Source organism: Hemicordylus capensis, chromosome 3, assembly GCF_027244095.1.
Source record: "Hemicordylus capensis ecotype Gifberg chromosome 3, rHemCap1.1.pri, whole genome shotgun sequence".
Lineage (NCBI taxonomy): Eukaryota > Metazoa > Chordata > Lepidosauria > Squamata > Cordylidae > Hemicordylus > Hemicordylus capensis.
Window position 1 is genome coordinate 28,702,725 of NC_069659.1, and position 25,750 is coordinate 28,728,474.

The window sequence follows — 25,750 nt, forward strand, 5'->3', positions numbered from 1 at the left end:
TTGGCTGTATGTGCCAGTCCTGAGGCATGTTTATGTAGCCCATAGAACCTTTCCTTCTTAGAAATCTGAGACATTCACTTCTATTTTAAAGTAGGTTTTATGCTTTGTGGCTATGAAAATGAGCTTTGAAATAACAGCAAATGTGTTTGTAGTATTCCAAAATGAAAAGCAAATACAGGAAGCCCTCCAACATTGCAGGAGTTATCTTCCAGGAAAGCCCCATGAATGGTGAATCCGTGATATTGTTAGCTGTTAAGCTAACTCAAAAAAATGGGGTTAGATTCTGCACTCAGGTGGTGTGAGTGCAGAATGAGTGGCTGGGACGCTTAAAGAGTGTCCTAGCCACTTGCACCATCTCTTTAAGCCTCCCCGTGCACCAGCTGGAGAATGGGCCATTTAAAAGTTAAAACTCCCCACTTCCCAGCTACTGTGCATGGAGGCTTAAAGAGAAGGTGGGAGAGGCATCACTTGTGCCACCTCTTTAGGTCTCCCAGTGTGCCAGCTGGGAAGTTGGGAGAGTGGTCATTTAAACTGATGGGTGGGGAGGTGTAACATTTAAATGGCCACTCTCCCATTTCCCAACCGGCGTATGGGAAATCTTAAGAGGCTGTGGTTCTTTTTTGGAGGAGGGGGTTAGACCTGCGAATAACTGAAACTACCCCTATGATAATAGAATTGGTATGCCAGCAGGTGAATAAATGAAAGGTGAATAAATGAAACCACAGGAAATGAATCCATGAATATCAGGCATCACCTGTACTATAAAGGGCAACAATTTGTTTATTTGTATTTGCAGGGGTGGGGGAACTTGCTGACTGATATACTGAGTTCATTCACACAATCAAAAAATTTGTTCTACCCAGGTTTCAGAGTTGTGTGTACTCCCAATTTTTGGTTGTGTGGAAGCAAGGTAAGAGGAAAACCTGGGTAGAAGTGATTGTGTGGAAGCAAGGTAGGAGGACAAGCTACCCAGGTTTTCCTCTTACCTTGCTTCCACACAACCAAAAATTGGGAGTACACACAACTCCCAAACCCAGGTAGAACACAGTTTTTGACTGTGTGAATGACCTAACTGACGGACAAAGTGCTTGTGTAATGGAACGTGCACACATCCTAAACACAGGATATATATATATAGAGAGAGAGAGATAAAATGTATGTATCTTACATATTTTTGTAAGCAAATGATGCCAATTCCTTGCAACCCTTTCTTACTGGGATTCTCTGTACTGTACTGCTGATTCTTTGCAGCTCTGTATGAAAGTATTTATCACAATCCACTGTTTTGTCTTGTGGTAAGCCAGTTTTGTTCTTTGTTTCTAAAATGCTTGGATAAGAAAACTTTGAAACAGAACTATAGTGAGTATGGAGCTGTTCATTTTCCCAGTCATTTCTGCCTTGCAATTTGCTTAGATATCAAATTGCAGTAATTTGGAATCAAACATGAAAATGAGCGTCTTCTCACGAACCATGAGAAGGGCTCCAGAGCAGGCTGTGGGGAAGGAGGGTTGAACCTACCTTCCCCGCAGATGATTGAGGAGCCGTTGCTGGATGTGCTCCCCATGCACCCAGACAATTACCCACATGCACAGTCAGCAGGGAGGGTCGGGTGCCAGGATGTGTCATCCCAGCTGCCGGAAATACCATGATGCACCACGTGAGTGTGCGGTACATCATGGGGTTTCCCCCTCCCCAGGTTGTCTGCAGTCTGGCAGCCAGGCCACCAATTATGCAGTCAAGTTTCCCACATTTTGTGAAATCACAGGGGTCACACCCACAATACAATGGATAAGCCTCACCCACATGAGCAAAAAAATGAGATAAAGGGAGCAGTCACTCCCTTAACCTTATTTTGAAGGGTGGCTATTTAGGCAGGCTTGCCACCATGGAGCTGCCGGGATCAGTCCAATCCTGTTGGTTCTCATTTGCGTGCAAAACCAGGCTGGGCTCACTTAGCCCAATTTTGCACATCCATGTGAATAGCCTCAATAAATAATTGTATCTCTCCTTCATCCGAGGCCAAAAATTCTAAATTAAAAGATTAAATCCTTCGCTTGAATTCACCTTTTCTCCTCTAAATTTGAAAGGCTAATTACAGCCACACCATTCTGTATCATCCAATGACATACCAAGAGCATTTCTGAAAATATGCTTTGTCATTTTTTCTTTCAGAACTTATCTTAGCAACTTTGAAATCATCAGTGTGTTTTTGAAATCTAACTATTTATGCCAAGATCTTCCTGTATTTGAATCATTCCAGAAGGGGAGTTGTTCGTTTGTAGTAGCAAATACTACTTAAGTATGTAGTACACCGCTCTGGGATCCTTGGAGGAAGAGCGGGATATAAAATGTAAAAAAATAAAAATAATTAAAAATACAGCAATAAAAATGTCCTACAGCACCTTAAAAACTAATAAATTACAAGCGAAGTATTCTTTGCACACACAAAAACCCTCTCCCCTCAAAAATGTGTTTAGCTAAGTTATCACAATACCCTGATTCCTGCCCTGGTTACTTTTATAGAACTTAGTCATGGAACTTATAAGTCATAGAAATTATGTCATCATTAAGCCAGTCCATATACTGTTGTTAGGAAAGTATTTGTTAGATGATAGCCCATCTTTGTTTCCAGTTTCTGATACCAAAGCTGAACGCCTATCATCATCTAGCTAGATCAGTGTTTTGGACTACATATTGACATAGCCAGGTGCAAACACCCCTGGAGCAAATCTAGCATTCTGCCCATCAAGAACAAAGGGCTGATGGCGATGTTTCTACCTGTTATGTTGTATGTAAGCATGATTCATCATTTGTAGGACATAAGGTGGTCACTAGGTCTGTGCCCAATATTTGCTCATTTCTATTTTCAGGTTCAAAACAATGCTTCTGTGGGGACACAAATTTCCCCTCAGGTTTATTTTTTAAAATCCTGTTTGCAGCTCTGACCACACAGCTGCATGCTGGCGCCATGCAGGGGTACTTGGGACAATCACTGCCGCAGCAGGAAACTGCATGCAGTGGAGGAGAGCAGGTAAGGATCTGCTCTCCTTTTTCTTAAAGATTCCCCTTCCACTCCCTGCAGCGCCGATCCAGGTCACAGACCTCAGTTCATGCACATTCCTAACTCTCTCTCCTTCTTCCCTCTCCCTCACTCACTCCCCCCCCACACACACCCCTCTACCCCATATATTGCTGTTCTTCAAAGAGAGGCTACTTTTTCATGCTGTCAGAAATGTTTGCTCTTTGGCTCCGTCCTAGTGATGATCATTCCGACTGAACTGTTTTCATCTTTTCCTGTCAAAACAAACCCCACACTAACTACTCCTCATTCCATGGCCACAGTTGCCCTCTGTAACTTCTTCAATGCTGAAGTTGTCTTCTGTGCTGATGCTGACTTAGGTAACAGGCCCCGTGCTGAAGAATTGGCCCTCACTCCATCAAACATTATCCTTCATGCTGATGGAGTGAGTGCCACCAGTCCTGAAAGATAGGCAGCCACATATACCTATCTGGTGCCTTAGTTGTTGTTCTTCCTGTCCTGAGGGAAGTTAACCCCAACCTGGAATAGTGAAGGCACCTACATTCTAGCTTGGGGGAAGAGTAAGAAACAGGACCACCTTTTTGGGTGATGTTTGAGATACGGGCAGGTGATGGCAAATTATTTAGGTATGTTTATTTGTCATATTATTGATTGATTGATTGATTCTGTACTTCCTAATATAGAAATCTCTAGGTGGTGTACAGATTAAAACATAATATAAAATATAAAACATTGAAAATGCATAAAACAGATAAAAATCACAATAGATAAAAAAAACATTAATTAAAAAAAAAATTTCAGTTAAAAGCCTGGGAAAGTAGGTACATCTTTCTATAATAAAGACCTCAAAGTTGGTTCTAAGAACAACTACAGCAATAAAACCTCTACAGAATACAGAAAAAGAGAACAAAATTTAGCCTAGTGCTGACTTCTGTCAGGTGTAATATGTAGAGAAATCCTTAGCTATGTTGCCCTGCCAAATAATAGCAAAACCTCAGACATTTTGGCCCCAAACACACCAGCTGGTGCGTTCTGCAGTGTAACACAGGCAGCTCTGATTTATGCATGCTGCCGCAGGCTCCTAAGGAACTGTTGGTGTTCTTGCGCTTTTGTGCAAGAGTGCAAATACTTAGACCAGATTCGGACATAATGGGAAACCAGAGGCAGAGCAGCCAGAGGTCCCCAAACCCGATAGTCTGAATGCGGGAAACAGCAGTTCGGACCCTAACTCAACCCAAGGGTTCACTCACCAAACTCCAATGTGAACCCTCAAATTGAAATGAAGTTCACTGCTTGGGCCTCGGCAGTTTGTGGCAGCCTCTATTGTGATCAAATCCCACAATGGAGGCAGCCTTCCCTGGGACCAGAGTTGAGGGAAAGATGCTCCTTCCTCTTTCTGTCCTGATTGGCTGCCGCAGCTGTCCAATCAAACAAGGGAGCCCGCCAACCAGTTCCCCTTCCTCTCTGCAGTCTCGCAGACTGCAGAGAGGAGGCTGGCGATTACCTCCAAATTTGGACAGGGAAGCACGTGGGGGGAGTAGTAGAATGTTATGTGTTATGTCCAAATGTGGCCCTAAAGTGGCGCTATTTAAATTGGAAGTAATGTAAGTAGTGTTCCTGGAGTGTGTGCTTGCTTCTTTGAGTATTTGTGCTCAGGATCTGGGCTCAGGAAGTATTATTAGAATAATTTAGGATCCGAAAATAATTTTTGGACCAACAATTTTCAGTCCTAGCATACATTTCTGGTGCCCAAAAATGTTCATAAATTTCTGCTGCAAACTTTAATAATGCCATCCTATAATGTCCTTAAATACACTTGGCTGGTTTCCCGATAGCCATCAAGTGTTGTGAATGAGGCTGAGACTGAAGTGCTTCTTTTCAACACACAGGCTCTGTGCAGAAATTTTAAGACACTGAAAGGTTGCCAGGAGCTATCAGGAAATGCATGAAAATAGGAGAGGATGGATTAAATTGGCAGATGTTAGAGGAAACTGGGCAAGAAGGATTGATACTTAGCCTGGACCAGAGTTCTCTCTATTTTTTCCCCCTCATCTGTGTGCGGAATGAGTTTTGTTCTGAGTGGCAGTATCAAGGCTGTGTGTGTGCACATGGATTCAGAGTGGGACCTTCCTGATTCAACCTGAGTGGGATCTAAAATTAACTGAGCAGACATCAAAAACGGTGTGAGCATGTGCACATGCACATGTCTTAGAGGGAAGACAGGCCTGGGCCTATTCATGGCAGAATTTTCAAAGAATGTTGAAATTAAAAACAACTTGATAGTTCCAGAGGTGTTGATTCCTCTATGATTCTACTCCAATGCTAATTGGGTTTAATATTAAAGATAGAAACTGGGCTTAAGTCTCCTTTTAGACTCAGTTCAAAATAGTGATGGGTGAACTTCCCACACCTGTTTGTGTGTGTGATTTGCAATTGGCTTATTGTAATTTGTAACTGATTTATAATGGCCAGGATTTCTTGGAAATTTCATAGAAATTTGGATAACTTCTGGCTTGCAATATAAGCCTGGGGAAGCTCCCTCTCTATCCTACCCATTTCATATCTTGCCATGTGATGGGGAGGGGAGCAGCAGCAGCAGCAAGAGAAAAGTAATACTGATTATCCCTGCAAAGCTACCCTCATGTAAACTTGCTGGGAAACAGCTGCATTGCAATGATAACATGGATCGTCATGAAACACTCACTGTAGTATACTACAAAATTTTATTTTAAAGAGTAAATTGAAATTTGCTCAGATAAAAAGTCTCACATTGAACATGATGCGGGAAAGCCATAAACAGGAGGCTATGATCACAGGCATGAATTTGAGTGAGTTGTTGAGACAGGAGCGGGCAGCTTTGATGCTTGTTCTAGTCCTATGATGCTTTTGAAATTGCAGGTTTCAAATGGCATGTGATCCGGGAGACCTTGCAGCAGCTGGGAGAATGTAAAGATATGGCAAGTTTAATAGCTCAGAGGATGTGTCCATTTGGGGAATTTCAGTGAAAATTATATTCATGATTATGTAAAGAGTACATTATTTAAATATTTAGAAAAACCCAATGTTATTCTAGTAAATTTAGCATTCATGTGCAGGACAGCTGTGCCGCAAAATCAACATCCATCCCTTCTTTTTCATGGAAATAACCAGAGACCAAACTATTCTAGATTAGGGATGTGCAAAACGATTCTAGTACAAAATGGTTTGTACCTGAATCTGGCTGATTTGGGTGACTTGTAGACAAAAAAATCACTCCTGCCCTCAATTGCCCATATTCGGGTACAAAACAAATCACCCCCAATTGGGATCAAAAAAATTCAGAGATTCAGACCTCCATTTTGTGGCCAAAGTGGGTGGGGTGGTAATGTCCAATAGGTGAAAGCTACCACCCAAATTTCTAAGAAATTGGGCAAAGGGGTGATTTTTAAAGAATTTTTGAAGTTTACGCATATTTAAGCTTTTCCCCACAGGGAATAATGGGAATTTCAGCAGCCTTATTTATAAGTCCCTTGAGGGGAGGCACTAGGGTGACCCAGAGCGGGTTGTGGTGGGTGGTAGTGCCCAATGGGTGTAAGGAAGCTACCACCCAGATTTCAAAGGAATTGGAAAAAGGGGTGATATTTAAATAATTTTTGAAGCTGGCATGTCTTTGTGGCAGATTCGGGGCAGAAAGGGGGTTTCAGAGGCAGAAGAGTGGGTGAGGTGGTAAAGCCGTATTGGGTGCCTGCTACCATCCAGATTTCAAATAAATTGGTGAAAGGGGTGATTTTTAAAGAATTTCTGAAGTTTGCATATCTTTAAGCTTTTGCCCATAGGGAATAATGGGGATTTCAGCAGCCCCATAACTCCACTTGGGGGGCAACAAGGTGGCCCAGAGTGAGTGCACATAGAGTGCCAACCACCCACAAGCCCATGGGGCACTGGGATTTGTTATTTCTGAGGTGTTCTGAGAGTATATTCTCTGGTAGCAAATAAGAGTGGATTCAGTGTTTGTCATTGAAGCCTTCTCTGTGATCTGAGCTGAGGGTGACATATTTTCCGGTAACACAGAAGACTTTTGGAGGAAGAGGAGGCCATCACACTTCCCCCTTTCCCCCGTGAGTGGCAGTGCCATGATAGTCTGGAATTTGTCTGCAGCAGTAGCTCATCTCTCAGACCACCAATACGGTGTCAGGATGTTGGCCAGTATCCTGTATTTCCGACCTTCTACACTGGATACATTTTGGGATGCCATGAATATTTGTGGCTAACCTAAAGCTAAAACTAGATATGGACAGTTGTAGATAAGTGTCTGGAGCAAATGACAGGTTTGGAAATGATAACTTTAGGGAAATGTTGCACCGTATGCCATTACCCCTATGATTTAAAACAGTGATTCAGTTCTGTACTGCTCTTTGCGCTGTTGAACAGGAAACATGACAATCTGCATGCAATTTTAACAGTGTTAAGGTTTGCTTTGCAAAAAAATTGCATATATGCTTTTGTCCATAAACATCCCAAACATCTGAAGCCAGCATGAAAGGAGGCAGAAATATACTTGAAAGTTTAAAAACCGGGTTTCACACATTGCAGGCTATGTTTTCCTATTTCTATTTTTCATTGTGAATAAAAAGCTGGGATTATTTTTTAGATGGATGTGAAGAAAAAACCCTTTTGTTTCCAGAATAGGAACCACATTCCTCACAAAGAAAACAGGTGCCATGGTATACTCAACTGGATACCAAACACAGCTTGTTTAAGCAGCCTCTGTTGTGCCAGTTACCCTCCTCCGTGCGGCGGGCATACAGCTGGACTCAACTGCATTGTCTTACACCAGTGTATCTCTAAAGCATGCTGTTGGTTTCCAGGAAGTTACTTCGGAGTTGCCTCATTGGCATGACTTAGAGCATCATTAGTAAAATGAGGGTATTCAAGGCCACTAGTAAACTTAAGGTCAGTAACGCTGACTGACAGTGGATAGATGAAGTATCCCGTAGAGCAGGCATCCAAGGCAGCCCTGAACAGAGTCAACGGAGGAAGCCAGCCACACATCCAGACTCGTATGCTTTAGAATTTTATTTCACTGTGGACATCTGAGTCCGGCAGCTGCTGTACTTAGCCTTTTATGTGGCCACAGGTGTTGGCTTTAGTGCTGGAACGCACAGTGGTGGGAGACAAAGGCAGGCATAGTGGCAGCTGCCAGGGCCTGGCAGTGGTGCCAAGTAAACATTGAATGTAAAACAAATATATGTGCCAATTGGGCTCCAAATAGAGTTTCTAGTTCAGAAAAATTAACTTGTCTTTTGAGACGTATTATCCATGCACTATAGATGAATGTCCAAAGCTGTTACAAGGTACAAGGCAGATATTTTGTTGAATTGCGGGGGGGGGGCGGTGTTGGGTTTTTTTGTATTTAAAGGCATATGCTTTGCAAAGCAGTAGCTTACTAGATTTCTTGAATGCTCCCCACATTTGTGTGCAGATATGGGGCCAATATAACCTAGGGTTTAATATTGTTGTAAACAAATTATTACACATTTGTTGTAAACCGCCCAGAGACATAAGTTTTGGCCGGTATAAAATGTTTTAATAATAATAATAATAATAATAATAATAATAATAATAATAATATCCACAGCTTCTCTGGAATTCCTAAGATGAATTAGGAATTAGGCATTCCAGAGAAGCCATACATCCTGGAAAGGCTGTCTCTCCAGGAACCCATCACACGGGCTCATCTTCTTTCTGTGGCCAGGATCCAGAGAACTACTACAACTGAACCAAAGAATTTTTTTCTTTTCTTTGACCTCACTGCCATGTAAAGAGCTGCTTTTGAAAGTCACCTCCATTTCAAAAGTGGGCTGCTATATGGTATGAGGAGGCAATATTCAAGAAATATAAGCCCAGAACTGCTTTGGGCAAGTAGAACTAGTAACCTGGTTCTTTGGATCCCAGCCAGGATACCTGGTCTAGGAGGCTCGAACCTCTGCAGGATTGTTTCCACCCACTTCCTTCCTTTGCTGGGCCTGCAGAGGGATCGAAGAAGCTGGTGACAACTATGTGACAACTATGAGAGAAGGTTGTGGGGAAAGGAGGAGGCTGGGTGTTGTATGTGATCACTAGGGATGTGCACAAAATAAATTTTGCATTCTGTTTTGAGCACAAAGCAATATCCAAAATGGCCAAAACATTCTGTCAAAATAGCAGTTGAGACAGCTGTTTGAATGGACACGAACAATGTTCTGAATGTTCCATCCAGAGGGAACAACGGAGAAACTTGAAACACCCCATTGTTCCCCATGGGTAGCCCCTAGGGACACCAAAGTTGGTTGTGTGGTGCAGTATGATGGGTGCTACCTACCAGCCAACCCACAAAAGAAATGGACAAGTGGGCAATTTTAAACTTTTAACCTTTCCCCAAAACCTTGGGGGGGGGGTTGGAGAAAAGGTTAAACATTTGTTTAAAATCACCTGCTTGACCATTTCTTTTGTGGGTTGGTTGGTAGGTAGTACCCATCATGCTGTACCAAATAACCCACTTTGGTGCCCCTAGGTGCTACCGATGGGGAACAATGGGGGGTGGGTTTGCATTTCCCCATGGTTTCTTATGGATGGAACAAGCTGCATTCACTGCGTGCTGTGCACACAAGTTTTGCATTGCAGTTTGAAATGCTTTTTGCGACCCTGCCTTCAAAAACACTGCAGAAGCACACATTAAAAGGGAATCTGTCCCTCTCAACACAGAACACACATTTCAAACACAGTCCAAAAATGGCCAAAAAAAGAATCACTGACCCAGAATCCACTGCCAGCCACAGTGCCTGTGCTGCAGTAACATCACTGGCACAATTTGCTCGCTCACACATTATTTTTATTTTGTTTTATTTTATTTTATTTTTAAATTTCTATACTGCTCAAAACTTACATCTCTGGGTGGTTCACAATTAAAATCATCCAAACATTAAATCAATAAAACAATTAAAATCATTAACATTAAAATCATTTAAAACCCAACATTAAAAAATATTAAAACTATAAATCTGATTAAAAGCCTGGGTGAATAAATGTGTCTTCAATGCCATTTAAAAGTTGCCAGAGATGGGGAGGCTCTTATTTCAACAGGAAGCGCATTCCAAATTTCAGGGGCAGCCACGGAGAAGGCTTCTTCCTGAGTAGCCTCCAGACAAGTTGGTGGCAACTGCAGACGAACTTTCAGATGATCTTAACAGGCGGCAGGGCTCATGGTGAAGAAGGCATTCTCTTATGACTCCTTACGACTCTCAAATGGATTCACAACTAGTTGGAAAACTATTTGCAAGGAGTGTTCATCAAACTGGAGGGGCTTTCAAGTGGTGCTGCAAGGTTCTGTCCTCGCCTAGTACTCTTCAATGTTTTTATCAGTGACCTAGGTGAAAGGATGACTGAAATCTTTATCAGATTTTCAGATGATACAAAACTAGAAGGGATAGCTAACAATTTAGAAGATGGGAATAAACTTCAAAATAATCTTGACAGAATGGAAAACTGGGCTGAAACTCACGAAATTCAACAGATACAGATGCAAAGTCTTGCACTTAGGCAAAACATTTTTATTTTATTTGTTCAGTTGCAAAAAAAAACCCTAATGTGATTTAGGCTGCATTAATACAACCATTGAACCTCTTCTCATGATCCATGAGAAGGGCCCCAGAGCAGGCTGCAGGCAAGGCGGGTTAAACCTACCTTCCCCGCAGATGACTGCAGAAGGGTTTCTGGGCACGCTTCCCACACCCCGAGTTTATTACCCGTGTGCCGAGGCAGCGGGGAGGGTCAGAGGCAGGGATGTATCATTCCAGCCCTTAGAAGTAACATGATGCACTGTGTGAGTGCACGGTGCATCATGGGGATCCCTTCTCCTTGGTCTCCCCAAAATCTGGCAGCTGTGGATGCAAGGTTAGGGGAGTGCTCACTCCCTTAACCTAATTTTACTGGGTGGCTATTTAGGTGGGTTTGCCACTGTGTTGCCGCCGGGTTCTGTCTGATCCTGGTGGTTCACACGGGCATACAAAACCAGACTGGGCTCCCTTAGCCTGGTTTTGTACGAGCGTGTGAATTGCCTCATGGTTTCCAGATTGCAGGTTTTCCACATTATTCTGTACATCTGGACAGCATGTACAGTTCTGGGTGCTGCACTTTACTAAAAAGGATTCAGAGGAGAGCTATGAATGTGGGTTAAGGGTCTGGAAATGCGGAAAGGATGGAGGAACTGGGGTCCTTTTTTTAGCCTGGTGAAGCTTAAACTGAAGGGGAACCTAATAGCAGTCTTCAATTACCCGAGGGACTGTCAAACAGATGAGGGCAAAGACTTGTTCTCTGCTGCCTCAGAGGACTACATCTGATGGGCTTAAGTTACAGGAAGGTACATTTTGATTGACCGTTAGGAGAAACTCCTTAACAGTAAAAGTAATTCAAAAATCAATGCAATTACCCAGAAGATGGTGGTCTTTTCCTTGCTGGAGTCCTTTATTCCTATGTTCTTATGAGATCTTCATGTAGAGGATAACCATTTGTTAGGAATGCCCAAGCTTTGCTGTCTGTTTGAGGCTGCAATCCTGAACCCATTGGGGCCAGTTAAATGTTATTGAAATTAGTGGCTGACATTCTAACAAAATGTGTGCATAAGAATGGACTGCAGGGATGTGCTGGTATTGAGGTGTGCCTTTGGACCCCTTACAGGTCCTTGCAGGCTAGGTTATAAAACAGGCAGTTTCCCAGGGTATCACAACCACAGGCTTAAAAGTCCAATCAAAAGTATATTTTATTGAGTACAGACTTGGATATGATAGTATTCCTACTTTATTCATTCATTTCATTTTATTTGTATTTTATTTATTTATTTCATTTATATACCACCCTGTCCAAACAGCTCTGTGTACATTGCACAGACTCTTAAGATTTTAATGTGTCTGTCTTTAATGCTTTATCTCTGCTCTTATTATCTGGGCACTTGGGGAAAGGGAAATGGTAAAAGGGGGTCTGCTCAGTGGACGAGTTTAATTAAAAGGATCCAAAAGAGGCCTGGGGAAAGGAAATGAGAGGGATCTGTGTTAGAAATGGCCACAAGAGGAGAGGTAGAGAGGGGAAAGATCTTGCTGGTTCTTTTTTCCAGGCCTTCCTTTTCTACCCGAACTCACTCAGGTCTTATTTCTCACCTCTCTCGCCTCTCTGACTTTTCCCTCTCTCCTTAACCACTCTTTAAGTTACCCTCTTTCTTTAAGTTGACTTCTACCTCTCTCTTTAAGTTTGAGGACTGAGGGAAGGAGAGAACAGTTAGAAGAACCAGGAGAAGATCAGGGGAAGGGGGAGATAGGCACCCCAAGAAGTTCAGGTAAAGCGAGAGGGAGAAGTCAGTCAGAGAGACAGGAGAGGTGAGGAGTGAGACCTGAGTGAGTTTAGGTAGAAAAGGAAGGCCTGGCAAAAAGAACCAGCAAGAGATCAAGGAATGAGAGTGAAGGGCACCTGAGCAAGTTTGTGTAGTAGGAAGAAGATGGCTCGCTCTTGAGAACCAGCTCAGCTGAAACAGAGGGAGAGGGAAGGAAAAGGTTAAAAGTTGAAATGAGACTGCATTGAGGAAACTGACTAGAGGGGAAATGGCTTCTTTCACTAAACAGGGACAGCCAGTGGAAGGGTGGATCTTTGGGGTTGGGTTATGCAAATGCCAGGAGAACACTGGGAACCAGGAAATTGAGTTTGAGAAAGCAGTGGTTCTCAGGCTTGCTGGGGTGAGGGTGGGGGTAGGCGCTGTTGGCGGAACAGAGGATGAGTTTGATGTAGTAGGGGTTCAGGTTGACAGAGGCAATGGAGGGGGACAAGCAGCTAGAGTCACCTGTACTGAAAGGGGTCCCACACGGGTAACCTTGGATGAGAAAATGGGCAAAAATTCACTCCAACAGGCGGTAAAAGTCTGAGTAGAGCCCTGTGTCTGTGGCGTGCATTTTTTTAAGAGCTTGGTCTATGCCTTCCATGCTCCCTCCAGGGGGAGGGCAACTGGCCCTATCCAGCCCCAGCACAGCATCCCTCCAGTGGCTGTTGCAAGTGTCTATCCTATGTTTCTTCTTAGATTGTGAGTCCTTTGGGGACAGGGAGCCATTTTTATTTTTATTTCTTTATGTAAACCACTTTGGGAACTTTCGTTGAAAAGCAGTATATAAATATTGGTCGCCACCATCTCCCGTATGGCTGATTTCTGCATGTCATCTTTTCTTTCCTCTGACAGTGGACAGTGCCTCTCATGAGCCATGGTGTTTGGACTGATATTTGGATCAGTGACCCCTATGGGGATTGTCTTTTTAACCTAAGGGGAGGAGTTGTAAACATAGTTTAAAAATTGTGGCTCTTATAAGGGAATACAGAATAGCAAGCTGTGCTGGATCTATTTTATGGCAGCATTTTATTTAATGTATTACTGTTTAACCTGCCTTTCACCAACTAGCTGTAAAGTGGCTAACATCATGAAAAAAATACAAAGTACAGTAGAAACACATTAAAAACATGTTTTAAAAAACCCATGCCAGACAAGAAATATTTACAAGGACAGCATAACACCACCTGAGAAACCAACAGTATACAGTTTTCAAAAGTGAGTCTTCCATTATTATACCCTGAATGGTTGGTGGAACCAGTGGGTTTTTAGTATCATTCTGAAGGTCAGGAGGGAGAGAGCAAACTGTGTCTCCAGAAGGAGGGAATTCCAGAGCATAGGGGTTGCCTCCAAGAAGATCCTGTCCCTCTTATAAGTCAGCTGAGCTTCTGCAGATGCAAACACACAAAACAGAGTATGTCCTGAAGTTTTAATAGAAGGGCATAGCAGCAGGCAGGCCTTATGTTACCTAGACTCAAACTATATAGGACTTTAAAGGTTCTCACCAAGTCCTTGAATTTAACCCAGAAAGAGCTGCGTAGCTAATCCAGTTCATATAAAATGAGGGTAATGTATGCACCAGTACCCAATTGTAGTAGTACCTTTAAAAAAATGCATGCCTAATGTTTACATTGGAGTGACAAGTACTTCTCATTTAAGAACTGCATTGAACCTTTGGATAGTTTTCAAATCTGGGCAGTTTTAATAATATAATTGTTTGGGACTAAATACATATTTAATGCTCACCAAGATAGTACAGCCTCAATGCCGGTTTACTGCCTCCATGAGAATTAGGCCTAAGAGGCAAGACAATCTGGGGCTATGAACATCTTCTAGCTCTGAATTTCTCATTTCTCCCTGGCCTTTTCATTCAGCTTTCCCTTTTCTTACTTTTAATTATTGTGTTTGACAAAAGAGTTTGCTAGAATTTTACCTCCCAGCTGGTTTTTTTTTTCTCCAGCAGGCCAAGTCCTGCAGGGAAAACTCAGAATAAATCTGTGGATAGGTTTCACTCATCTACTTGATTCAGCATCTTGCAAGATTTTTATATAACAGCCTGTTCAGGTGCTATAGAATGAGGATTGGCATGTTGTGATGATATGCCGTGTAAGCTGTGCCTCGGGTCTAATGAAGAGCTGGACATCTTTTGGGCTATAACATGGTTTTCAATTGTAGACAGTGAAGTTCATCTCATGTTCCATGAGAAGAGCTTCTGTTGGGCTTGCAGGGAGAGTGGGCTTAGCCCGCTCTCCCCGCAGACAAGCAGCCGCTCGCAGGACGGCCACCCACACAGCTGCCGGCTCCATCTTGGAGCCAGCGGGGGCTGTGGGGATCATAGAGAGACCCCCGAGCCCGGTAGGCAGGGGTCTCCTCATGTGTTGCCGTGGCATGGAGCCACACCGCGGTAACACATGAGCAACCAGACAGGGTTAGCAGAGCACTAGCTCTGCTAACCTCATTTAAGGGGAGGGGTACTTTAGGTTGTTTGCTTCTGGGAGCCATGTGGGTCCCGTGGCAGCAGACAACCAGGAGAAATCGGGCTAGGCTCCCTTAGCCCAGTTTCTCCTGGTTGTGTGAATAGCTTCAGTAAGAACTGAGAACTGTTACAAAGAGTTAAAATAGAAATCAAGCCACAAAGCCTTGATTCCTTCAAAAAGAGGAATCAGGAGAAAGCATCTATAAATGCTAGGGAATATTATAAGCCAATCATCTAGAACTGGCATAAATTGATGAAGATATGAACCTACTATACCATATATGAATGAAAATATATGACAGTTCTGGGATTTTGCTACATTTCAGTAAAAATGGTAAATAGAATTTGCATTGTGGAAACCTTCACCAGTTATTTTTCTCAGAGCCTTTTCACATGGTACATGCAAGAGAAATCAGTACTGTCACTTTATGTGTCTTCATACATATGTAAAACTATTGTGACAGTCTGGCACTCCCATAGAGGGATAAACTGTAGGTATTTCCATAATTTAGAAGCTTAAGGAATGAAAGAACAGCATCATGTAGTAATGAAAGTAATAGTAATAATGGGAAAAGAGCGGGAGGCAAGGGTAAACTAAGAGGTGAAGCCAAGCAAACGCGTTAGTCTTCATTTTAGTTGGCAGTGAAGATGAAAAGGTTAAGCCAAAGACTTGTTTTCATAGTGAGTATTCTTTGCAAAGGTGATTGTCTATCACACTCTTTCATGGAGGGGGGGCGAGTTTCAAATGGTCGGATCCCATGAGCTGGTGACATGGTCCCATATAAAGGTGCAGGTTATGGGTCCTAACGCTTGTATCAAAGGATAAATGCTGTGACAGTGACTCCCTCTAAGCCCCCGCAAAGCACATTGTAAGGACAATAACACCTTCTCCCCTTCTGTGCTCCCCCGCCCAGTCTCAGTTAAGGAGTTGAGTACTCTGTTGTTCCCACTGAAACCTTCCACACATCCCCTTGATCCTATTTCTACAGATTCCTAGTTGCTGTATCCCCCACTGTTATAGCCCTATTCAGACATTATGTTGTATGAATGTACAAATGTCTGTACACTCATACATGTTTTGTGTAAATTACTGTACCTGCATTCATTTAAAAAATGAACCTGAAGTCCCCCAAATGCATGGTGCAGATAGGAAGTATACTGCTGTTCCTGTGTTCAACAAAATATGTGAATAATTGTACCCGTGAATAGTTCTGTACTGTGTACACGTACACAGATTGTATGAATATTGAACATAATGTCTGGATAGGGCTATTACCTCCTCTCCATTACATCATTAACCTGTCTCTCTCCTCTGGCTCCTTCCATATTATATTAAACACTTTCACTCACACACACACACACACACACACACACACACACACACACACACACAAAATGCGCCTGAACCAGTTCAGGTAACCACAGGCAGGGTGGGGACCAGTTCCTTTAAAAACCATGTAAGCAAGTCCTTACCGGCTCTTCTGCCAGCCCACCCCTTTTCCGGGTGCAGCGCTCACATGTGCAGCAGCCATGTGTATGCCGGCACCATGCACAGGCTGCTGGGAGTGGTGTTGCAGCTGTGTGTGGCCTTTTGGAAAGCAAGCGGCGCACCTGGAAAGCGCTGGGGTGGTGGAGGAGCACGTAAGGACCTGCTGACCTGGTTTTTAAAGGAATGGTCCCCACCCCATCGAACTGGTTCATATGCAGGTTTGGCCCACTGAATTGGTTCAGGTGCAGTTTGGTGCCTAAGCAGGCACCGAATCAGTTCAGGCACATCACAAACACACACACACACACACACACACACACAGGCTCCATATGTGCTCTTTTGGGAAGACGGAGCCTGATGCTGCTGGCCCTGCCTCTGCCTCTCTGGTGTTTGTGGTTTGATAGATACCTGTTGTCCACTGCTGCATAATTTTTTAAGATAGAGGAACCAGGGCTAGGCAGTGCTGGAGTAGAATATCGATCTGGAGTGATGCATTACACCCAGCAGAGCTCGGCAGCTGCTGCGGTGGGGCTACTTTTACCTGATTTTCTGCAGTGTGGGCTTCTGCATCTCAGTGTTGTACATGGACCTGAGGCAGGGAGGAAAGGAAATGAGGGCAGTGTGTTACCCAGACCAGTCCCCTGTCGTGAGTTAGATATTCGGCAAGCTATGCTACTCTTGTCCAGGCTGAAGCCTTGTTCGCTGCTATGGAACAATCAAGTCATGACCATTTTGAACCCATCCCTGGTGTCCACCTGTTCTTTTCAAACAAGTGATTGTAACGGAGGAGACGGAAGCTTTCCTAGGAAGTGAGGCAGAGCTAGCTGCTCTCAGCATCTCATGGAGTGGAACAGGTAATGATTTGACTAGCTGTAGTAGCTTAAGCTAATCCATGGAATTGGGGTGCCAGAGTTAATCATTTCCAAATCCTCATACCATAATTTTCCAACTCCTTACCCCACTGTTTTGGCGGTCTTTTTATGGACCACTGAACCGTTTCGGAAGTCCTGTGTCTGGACTGCTTTGGCGGTGGGGGGTTACGTTTAAGGAGCAGAGAGGTTGCCCTTACCCCCCCCACCCGTGTTTCCCCCACCAGCACTGTCACCAAAATCACTGGCGTGGGACAGCAGTATACCTCTATGATGCCCTGGTCAGTTTTGTACCGGAAGTGGCCAGTGCATGTGTGCACATCATGCACGTGCACTGGCCACTTCTGGTGCAACACTGACCAGGGCGGCAAGGAGATATGCTGCTGCCGCACGCCAGTGATTTTGGCGACAGTGCAGGTGAGAGAGTGGATTATGGGCACTGTCCCCGCTCCTTAAAGTAGCCCCCCCACCGCTGAACCGGCCCAAACACCAGTTCATGCACAATCCCTAATACCTGCTTCATAGAGCCACTTCTTTCATTTCAGCCATGTGCTCCCACACTTTCCTCCCCCTGAACCAATGCACTCAAATCAGCTCTGAATGATGTGATCTGCGTGCCTCGCCATCTCAGTGTACTGTAGAGTATAAGTGCAAACAACTCCTAACCATGCCAGCAAGAAAACTGTTTCCTGCTTCCTGCCAAGGCAACTTATAGAGTTTGTAATAACTAGCAGTAGCACTCCTTATCCAGGCGGCAGCGGCAGCAGCTGCTGCTGCTGCTACTACTACCAATACTACTCATAAACTGCTCTTCAACCACAGTTCTCAAAGCAGTTTACACAGAAAAATAAATAATACATAAATAAGATGGTCCCTTGTCCCCAAAGGGCTCAGAATCTAAAAAGAAACATAAAGCAGAGCCACTGGAGGGATGCTGTGCTGGAGTTGGAAAGGGGCAGTTACCCTCCCTCTGCTAAATATAAGAGAATCACCACTTTAAAAGGTGTCTCTTTGCTCAGTTAGCAGGAGTAAACTCAGGGCAAAGAAAGGAGGAAGAGAAACACATCCAAGTTTGGTAGTATGTATAATAAATGGAAACAATGATTTTCCTTCATTTCTTTTAAAAGTTAGCATTATGTATAATACATGCAGGGCATATTATTTTATTACAGTATATCTTGTAAGTAAGCAACATGCAACTCAAGTTGGTTTTGAAAGATACTATTGTGGTCCATAAATGAATTGGCACAGAAATAGAAGCTCCAACATGTTCTGTTCTGTAGTTCCATGAAGTCAGGCATCCCTTCTGTTGCATTTATTTTGCAAACAGTACTCTTTTTAAAAATATATTTTCTGTTCTCTGAATCATTTGCTTTAGCTGATTTGTTGTAAAATCCCTAAGGATTTTGCATAAAGTGTTTACAGGAGGATGCTACAATGCTGATTTAATAGAAAAGGCAGCTAAGGAAAACAGGCTGTACAGATGAATCAGTCTCCTGTTACGCTAAAGAACTAAAACAGGAGGATTTAAAAACAACAACAACAAGGGACAGAAATGGCAAAATAAAAATAAAATCTATGGAGGAAAAATCCATCAAGCAGTAGAACAAAGTCATAGGAATAAGAGAAAGAGAGACAGGTAATGCAGGTATTTTAACATGAGAAATGGCAAAAAGCCCAAATCTGAATAAAGCGTAAATGTGTTAAAACATTTACATTTCCTAATATTATATAAAATAATTTAGATGGTGTAAAATTGATAGAGAATATTCCAGGTTCAGAAGCAGGGAAGAACAGTTATAAAAACTGTGGATTAGTGATTTAAGCAAAATTCAGTGGCTGACACCCAGGCACTGGTGCAGTGAACAACATGCAGCAAGCCCTTTGTGGAAGGGTTGATTTTGTTGCTCTCCCTTTCAGTTTGAAGCCAGCTGTGACCCCCTAAAGCATGTCCTTGAGGTTTGCATAGACATATTAAGCCTGCATTGACCAAAAAAAAGCCAGTCTGGATTAAAAAGCACCCCCTACCCCATCATTATATACATCAGATATCATTTGGCAGAGGTATTATTTATGTTTATAGCTCACATTTTTCATTCTTTGTAGCAAGATCCAGTGAGCCTGTTTTGTGTACTTTTTCTTTCTTCATGAACAGCACTTACGAAACTCTGGTGCATCCCCTTCTTTATGTCTATTCAATGACTGACAACCAGACTAAGGAAACACCATGACTTCCAGTGGAGCACTGAAGCTGTGCATGCAATGCTCCTGTAATCCACACTAACACAGCATGCACATTCACAGGGGAGAGATTATTTGTGCTGATCTTCCCTGCCCCTATAATATGGAAGTAGGTCCCTGAGGCAGAGGTGTTCTTACCCCTGGACTTTGGGGCCGAAGTCCAGGGCCTCCACAGCCCCTGCGGCCCTCCAAATTGTATTTGGTCTGTCCCAGGTGGTGTGGTCACCCGGCAGAGCATGATTATGTTTAATTTGTGGGGGGGGGGCTCCAAAGGCTTTAGGTCCAGGCTCTAAAATTTCCTAGGTGCACCTCTGCCCTGAGGATTATGTAGTCCTCAGGAACCTCCCTCTGGGTCATAGCAGTGCTTCTGGAGACAGGGGAGATTGCTTAGTCTGCATGTCAGCTGTTGTGAATTAAAATATCTGTAATTCAGGAGGATTTCGTAAATATCCTACCTTGACTCTTGAAATGAAAATATTTAAAGTATTTTAATCCACCAAATAACAGAGTCAGGAAGAAAAGAACTAGTGCACCATTCCAGGTTGGAGGGAACAAGTTGGTATGAGAACAACATTCACAGCTTGGTTCTAAGATGTGCTGTTAGATATAAAGATTGGAAAGATTGTGCTGTCGAGTCGTGTGATTGTGCTGTCACATTCCATGTGATTTTCTTGGTAGAATAAAAGAGTGGTTTACCAGTGCCTCCTCCCACACAGTATGAGATGATGCCTCATTGAAAATGTCGACTCAATGTGCGGCAGCTGTGGAAAAGGCCAATTCCATGCTAGGGATCATTAGGAAGGGGATTGAAAATAAAACTGCTAATATTATAATGCCCTCATACAAAATGATGGTGTGGCCACACCTGGAGTACTGCATACAATTCTGGTCATCAAATCTAAAAAAGGACATTGTAGAACTGGAAAAAGTGCAGAAGAGGGTAACCAAGATGATCAGGGGCCTAGAGTACCTTTCTTATGAGGCAAGGCTACAACACCTGGGGCTATTTAGTTTAGAAAAAAGACGACTGCAAGGAGACATGATAGAGGTCTATAAAATCCTGCATGGTGTGGAGAAAGTGTATAGAGAGAAATTCTTCTCCTTCTCCCATAACACTAGAACCAGGTGTCATCCCATGAAATTGATTGCCGAGAAATTTAGGACCAGTAAACGGAGGTACTTTTTCACACAACACATAATCCACTGGTGGAATTCTCTGCCACAAGATGTGGTGACAGCCAACAACTTGGATGGCTTTAAGAGGGGTTTGGATAACTTAATGGAGGAGAGGTCCATCAATGGCTACTAGTTGGAGGGCTATAGGCCACCTCCAGCTCAGAGGCACGATGCCTTCGAGTACCAGTTTCAGGGGAGTAACAGCAGGAGAGAGAGCATGCCCTCAACACCTGCCTGTAGGCTCCCAGCAGCATCTGGTGGGCCACTGTGTGAAACAGGATGCTGAACTAGATGGCCCTTGGGCCTGATCCAGTAGGGCTCTTCTTATGTTCTTATGCCTGGTGCAAGAACTACTCTGGAAGAGATCCTTTCCTTTGTGCAACATCCTTGCACCAGCAGAACACTATTCTGAGTGGAGACCATTCTAAACGTTGTGTTTTTGCAATTTAATCTTCAGCTCTTAGATATACTGAAGATTAAATTGCAAAAACATAATATTTAGAGTGGTCTCCACTCAGACTAGCGTTCTGCTGGTGCAAGGATGTTGCACAAAGGGAAGGACCTGATCTTCCAGATTAGTTCTTGCACTAGCAGAAGATGTTAACAGGCTGCATAACAGGCTGCACAATAAATTGCATAGCAGGTTGTGCAATCTTGCAGCTCAACCTCGTATGTGTCCCAGAAAAGATTTTCCACTAGCAGTTGAGCAACACTGCAGAACACCACAACTTGGTGCAACTCTGCAAACCTTTTAAGTATATGCAACTTCTCCTGTTGTACTAGAGCAGCATTAGTCTAGATGTCAGACCAGTTTGTTTTGGTTACTTCCTATACCTCATGTTAACCAGAGATAAGTGTTCCTGAGGAATAATCACACATGATCTAAAACACAGGGTGTGTGCACATCCGTGTGTGTACAAGCTCTCCTGCTTCTCTTTCTTAAATGCCCCTGAAAAGAATTTCAAAATGTGTTTTAAACTATATTTTAGATAAGAATCATGTGTGCAAGTTGCACACACATACAATTTGCAGAATTGTGTTCTGGAGTGTGTTGCTTCCTATAGACCAATCAGAAAGAAAGCTGTTTCATTGCTATAAATTCTAAATCTCAATGTACCATCACTGTTGGCCTATTATGCAAAAGAAGCAAGAGGGAATGAAGAGGGCTTCAAACGTGAAGATGCTTTGAGAGATATAAAAGACAGAGCTGAAATGCTGATTAACAGAACCTCTTCTCCTCTGAGAGAGATGTTTCCAGTATTACCAGCACACAGCTGTTAAATGGGGCGTTGTTCAATCAAACAGTAAGAACCATTCCCTTTCACTCGGACAATTCTGAATGCCTTTCACAGGAAGTAAAGCGTTAGCAAGGGGTGGGAGAAAGAAATGGCTGTCCCAGAAATGAATCAACAAAACCCAGAACATCTGCTCATCAGAAACTCCAGAAAGTAGTGGATTTTATTTACACAACTCTTCTTGATGGCCGTGGCATACAGAACAAGTTTGGATGATTGGAACTGGTGTCAATTATTTTTCTCAGCCACATGCCTTTTATAGCATGTATATTTGCAATGTAGCAGTTTGAAGCTGTCAATATCTTTAAGTTGGTGTTTGCAGGCGCGTAACTACGATCGGGCAAGGGGAGACAGTTGTCTGGGGGCCCCCGAGCTTGGGGGCCCCCCCAGAGACATGTCACATGTCTCCCGCACCCAGCACCGGCCCCAGCGTCCTTGAATGAGTGTATTTTCAAAACGAAGCCATCTTGGCTCCTCCGGCACCCCAATGGCCAGACGGACCTGCCCCGCCCCCGCCTGCGCTTCCGCGCAGGGTGCACAACTCACTCGAGATCTGAGCCGGTGCTGGCACTGCAAGTCCTCCTGGCCACCTGACGTGCTGCTGCTGTGATTGATGTCGTCACGTCAGGTGGTCAACTCAAGCCGTGCTGCTGCTGCATGCACTGCACACACGAGGCTGGCAGGAGCATCGACTCATCTGCTGTGCTGTACTTCGAGCTGCTGCCTGTGTCTGCGTGTGTGTGCCCTGCCCATGATCCCAGCTTGTTGCTAGCTGCTGAAAGGTAGTCAGTCAGTTAAAATTTCACCATGTGTGTGCTGAGTGAGTCCAAGCTGCGGGAGGGTGCAGTGGGGAAACCCACTCTATTCCGCCCTCCCCCCATGGTGGGGGTGTTGAAAAGACTCTTGTTGTTCTGGATTTGTGTGGTTTTGTTGTTGTTTCTCTTTTTTTAAAAAAAAGTTTTGTTTATACCCCAGGAGGACGTGGTGGTGGGAGGGAGGGGGTTGAGGAAACGGTTGGGGCATGACGAGCTGGCTTATGCGGGGGTGGCAGGGGGCGACGGGTGACCTGATTCCTCCCTCCCTCCATTTGCTAATAAAATTGGCATCTCTAACCATTCAATTCCTCCCGACCCCCAGCCCCTTTGCCCTCTCTGCCTTGTAATGCGCATAGACCTGGAGGGGCAAAGCAAGAAGCTCTTTGATAGGGGACTCTGAACATAGAATCGGGCGGGTGGTGTGGTGCACTCAACTCAAGGAAGCCCAGCGTGGCAGCCTTCCCTTTGCTGGTGAGCAGAGCAGGCACGCGCACCGAGTTGGAGAGTTGCTTAAAACTAACTCTCCTCCCCACCCCAATGCAGTTTTCTGGTCAGCCATCTCCTCCCACCGTCTGTGTGTGTGCTGAGCTGATGCTGCTTGATTTTTCACTTTGGTTTCTCTCTGGATCCTTCCTCCTGGGGGAATAAGGAACGAGTCCTGGCCTCACCAAAGAGGAGTGGGGTGGGGGTGGGGTGGAGCGAAGAGGGAGACTTTTTCTTGTCTGAGAAGATGATGATGTTCCTGCAGTTTCCTCAGGAAAGGGAGTCAAGTTTCTTATTTTGAAAATATTTTGAGAAACTGAAGTGGTATCTGACTGGTGCTTTAGCAGGCTGACGCTTCCCCCTGCCCTGCCTGCCCCCCCGAGGATTTTATTTTAATTTTTAAAAATGTATATACAATGAAAGAAAGAAGTTGAAAGAGAACAGCCTCGTGCTGATGTCAGGACGTAGGGCTGGCTCATAAGAGGATGTGTAGAGTTTGGCTGAGCTTAGGCAGCCCTCTACCTTCGGTTTCTAACTTCCAGCGTGCTGCTGAGACGGGCTGCAAGCTGGTGAGAGAGCACGTCCACCAGTGGCGGTTGGGGGCCCATTTTAAAATCTTGTCTCTGGGCCCAAGCCAACCTTGTTACGCCCCTGGGTGTTTCTACACTGACTTTGTACATATGAACCTGTTGAGGTCAATTTTCCGGGAAGGCTAAAAGCCCTCCAGCTAGTCTGGTGGGATTTTGGCTCTGGACTCTTATGATTAATCAGCCAAATTCAATAAGAAGCCAGAAAGGAGAATTAAGTATCTTTATTCAGCTGAGTAAAGGGTGTCCATTTCAATGCAAGAGAGAAATGGCACACCGCAGAAGAAGTTACAAGCAATTTTATACCTTTTGACAACAAGCAGTAACAAGCAGCAAGCCCCCCCGTTCCCCTTTTTGGCAAGACAATGCTATTGGCCATATTCAAATACGTTGTTTCTCCAGACATGTTATCACACCACCTGTTCTCCACTTCCCATTTTCCCCCATTGTGGTCTTGCAAACTCAAGTGTTTCTCAAGTGCTAGCATCCTGCTCCGTCTAGCCAATTGTCTGTGGCTTTGACACAGAAATACTTCTAGAAACATTTAGAAACTCCCTTGCTTGCATTTTATTCCTTCATCATTTATTCCCCAATAGCTTAAAGCAGTTTTACAAAGGCAAGATGGCTTCAGTTATGCTAAGAGTAAAACATAGCTTTTTTGCAACCCCAATAAACCATTGCTATTGCTGTTGCTTCTAGTATAGATTTCATTTCTCTTTTCACAGTGCTAGGCACTGTGCAGGACAATCCTGGGGCTGTTGGTTAATGAAATTTGGAGTGGGAGTTTTCCAGGTCGAAGGTTGCTGAAATCAGTTACTGGGGCTGGAACCTGAATATAGCAAGGAGAAAGCTCTTCTCTGTGGACCAGGCAAGGACAAAAAGCCAGGCTTCTGGTGCTTATACCTGGGGTTGGCCAATCCAGATGCCTGTACTGCCTGTAAATCACAAAAATGATGTTTCTGTATTTGAAAGGGGCCCTAAGGCCTCAATAGGCGCAGTCCTCAATAGCTTATTAGGCGACTTCCCAATTTCAGGCCAAAGGGTTCCTCATTCAAGTCCTGGATTTCAGTGGCATGCTCCCTGGGCTTATAGTAATAAGATTTACCTGCATAGGGGTGTCTCCCATTTTCATTTCTCCACTTAGCCCCAAATACAGTAGAAGCCTCTGACTTTAATCCCATATAGGAGCACTGTAGTGCAAAGCACTTGGAGCTTTGGATAATGCAGGAGGCTTCACTGCTGTCCTCAAAGGTCATGCAGAAGAGCAGGGTACTAGTGTGGCCTGAGGACCAAAGGCATGAGACAGGTGTACTTGGATGCACAGAATGAGCAGCAACTTATCCCTGCAGCATCTTATCCCTGCAAGGTTCCACAACCTAAGTGGGAAGGGGAGGAGAGGGTCCAGTAAAAGAATAATGAAGGATTTGGGACAATTCAGAAGGGTCAAAAAAGATGAGACTGGTATTTCAAGAAACGCTTTGGTGAATGAATGAATGCAGTGAGTTGTCATTGTGTTTTCCATGTAGGACTCAGTATACCCCCTCATACTAAATATTTGCTTGCTTCTGCAACAGGATCAGATTTTTGGTAACGCATTGAGTGTATGTGCCAGAAAAAGGCTACTGCACTGTATTCAATTCAGAATTACTGATCCAAATGTCTGTCTGAGTTAGAGCTGCTCCACACCTTACCTTACATAATGCAAAATATAAATAGCAAATTTTCACATTCCGGGAGTCTTGTTTGGCTGTGTCGCCTTGGTGAGTCTTCACTCTGTGTTTAGTCATGACAAACACAATTTCTGCATAAAGTGTGTGTTCCATTTAGTGTGGAAATCAAGTTGCCTTTTGAAACGTGGATTTTTTTTCATGAAATGTGCAATCTTATGCTCACTCACCTA

General features: G+C 43.9%; 1 protein-coding gene across 9 annotated transcripts in view; it reads left to right on the forward strand.

The window, feature by feature from the left end:
* GRIA4 (glutamate ionotropic receptor AMPA type subunit 4) overlaps positions 1-25,750 on the forward strand; it is a 366,881-nt gene that overhangs the window by 155,544 nt on the left and 185,587 nt on the right. The window lies entirely within an intron of this gene.